At 45.5% G+C, this 2,500-nt stretch overlaps 1 non-coding gene across 1 annotated transcript; it reads left to right on the forward strand.

Annotated features, from left to right (window-relative positions):
- Positions 1–1,380: 1,380 nt before the first annotated feature.
- On the forward strand, positions 1,381–1,472 carry trnar-ucu (transfer RNA arginine (anticodon UCU)). The gene is given in 2 exon segments: positions 1,381–1,417; positions 1,437–1,472. It is a non-coding gene; the product is annotated as a tRNA-Arg (tRNA).
- Positions 1,473–2,500: the final 1,028 nt, after the last annotated feature.

Here is a 2,500-nt window from a genome sequence, read left to right on the forward strand (position 1 = left end):
ATTCTTTTGTATGAAAAACCTCCTAAATGTCTCCCTGCTCCTACGCCGCGCTTTTATTTTGGTAACTGTTTTAGGAGAAGAAGAAGAAGAAGAAGAAGAAGAGAGTCAGTGTTGAGGTTGAAACTAACCAGGCCTTTCTTCTTCTTCTCGTATTGATCTGCAGGTTTCTTTTTCTTCCTGTGACATCATCGCATCATGCCTGAGGGGTCACGGCGAGGCAGCCAGAGATCGCCTAGCAACACAGGTGAGTGAGGGGCTCCATCATACACATAAACAGGCGTGTGTGTGTGTGTGTGTGTGTGTGCTCATACAGACCTGGGTTCCTGTCATATAAACTTGATTTTGACTCAGGATCAAAGTGTTTTTATTCCTTCCTTCCTCCCTTCCTTCCCTTTCCTTCCTTCCTTCCTTCCTTCCTTCCTTCCTTCCTTCCTTCCTTCCTTCCTTCCTTCCTCCCTCCTTTCCTTCCTTCCTCCCTTCCTTCCTTCCTTCCTTCTTTCTCCCTTCCTTCCTTCCTCCCTTCTTTCCTTCCTTCCTTCCTTCTTCCTCCCTTCCTTCCTTCCTTACCTCCTCCTTCCCTTCCCTTCCTTCTTTCTCCCTTCCTTTCTTCCCCTTTCTTTCCTTCTCATCCCTTCCTTCTTTCCTTCCTTCCTTCCTCCCTTCTTTCCTTCCTTCCTTCCTTGACTCTAGGACAACAGGAGGGTTAAAAGTCTATTAATATATAAATATTCATCATCATTTATTTTAGTGTTCTGAGTCTCAGTTCTGCTTTCTCTCTCTCTCACACACACACACACACACACACACACACACACACACACACACACACACACACACACACACACACACACACACACACACACACACAGAGAGAGAGAGGAGGAAGGTGTGTGGGTCAGGATCAAAGTGTTTTTGGCCCAGCGTGCCGTCACATGATGCTGCAACACTCAGCAACGTTAAATGAAAAGATTCAATTTGAGTCTATTTTTTACCGGACGATGAGCCGCTCTCTCTGGCTCCAAAACGTCACGTATTTCTTTTCTAAAATGCAATAAAGAGAAATATTTTTGTCGCTCGTCCTCACTTCGGCTTCATCTGTGAAAACACATTTATAGAGCAGACATGATGTTCATTTGATCTCAAAAAGATGGAAGGAAAGAAGGAAGGAAATAAGAACGGAAGGAAGGAAAGACAGGCAAAGGGAAGGAGGGAAGAAAGGTAAGAATGAGAGATAGTGAAGGAAGGACAGATGGAAGGAAGGACAGAAGGAATAAAGGAAGGAAGGACAGATGGAAGGAAGGAAAAGAACACAGGAAGGAAAGTGGGCCGTATGTTTGACCCCCCTGGTTTAAAGAATGACATCATTGGCGTCAGCTGTGAGGCTCTGTGGCGCAATGGATAGCGCGTTGGACTTCTAGATGAAAGAACAGGAAGTGATTCAAAGGTTGTGGGTTCGAGTCCCACCAGAGTCGAGATTTATGGGCGAAACTTCCAACACCTGCTCGCTGAAAAACACGATATAACACGAACTGATACTCCGGAGAACCAGAGAAGAAGAAGATGTGCGTCATCCTGTCAATGTTTCCTGTTAGAAGTCATAAATCAGTTCAACTAGTTTATAAAAGCAGCATCTTTACTTTCCTTCCTTCCTTCCTTCCTTCCTTACCTCCTCCTTCCCTTCCTTCTTTCTCCCTTTCTTTCCTTCCTTCCTCCCTTCCTTACCTCCTCCTTCCCTTCCTTCTTTCTCCCTTCCTTCCTTCCCCCTTTCTTTCCTTCCTTCCTCCCTTCTTTCCTTCCTTCCTTCCTTCATTCATTCATTCATTCATTCCTTCCTTCCTTCTTCCCTTCCCTCCTTCTTTCCATTCCTTCCTTCCTTCCTTCCTACCTTCCTTCCTTCCTTCCTTCCTTCCTTCCTTCCTTCTGTCCTTCTTCCCTTCCCTCCTTCCTTCCTTCTCTCCATTCCTTCCTTCTGTCCTTCTTCCCTTCCCTCCTTCCTTCCTTCCATCCTCCCTTCCTTCCTTCTGTCCTTCTTCCCTTCCCTCCTTTCCTTCCCGAGATTTATGGGCCAACCGAGGAGAAACTTGTTCCAACACCTGCTCGCTTAAAAAGACGATATAACACGAACTGATACTCCCGAGAACCAGAGAAGAAGAAGATGTGCGTCATCCTGTGAATGTTTCCTGTTAAAAGAAACTATCACAATAAAACACGAAATCTGACAGCTCTGAACTTCAAGTGCAAGTTTAAAAAAAAGAGGAATGAAGTAAGGAGGGAAGGAAGGAAGGAAGGAAGGAAGGGAAAAAATTAAGGAGGGGAGGAAGGAAGGAATGAAGTAAGGCGGGAAGGAAGGAGGGAATGATGGAAGGAATGAAGTAAGGAGGGAAGGAAGGAAGGAAGTAAGGAGGGAAGGAAGGAGGTAGGAAGGAAGGAAGGAAAGAAAGAAAGAAAGGAAGGAGGGAAGGAAGGAACGAATGAAGTAAGGAGGGAAGGAAGGAGGTAG

This window comes from Scomber japonicus, chromosome 6 (genome assembly GCF_027409825.1).
Source record: "Scomber japonicus isolate fScoJap1 chromosome 6, fScoJap1.pri, whole genome shotgun sequence".
NCBI lineage: Eukaryota > Metazoa > Chordata > Actinopteri > Scombriformes > Scombridae > Scomber > Scomber japonicus.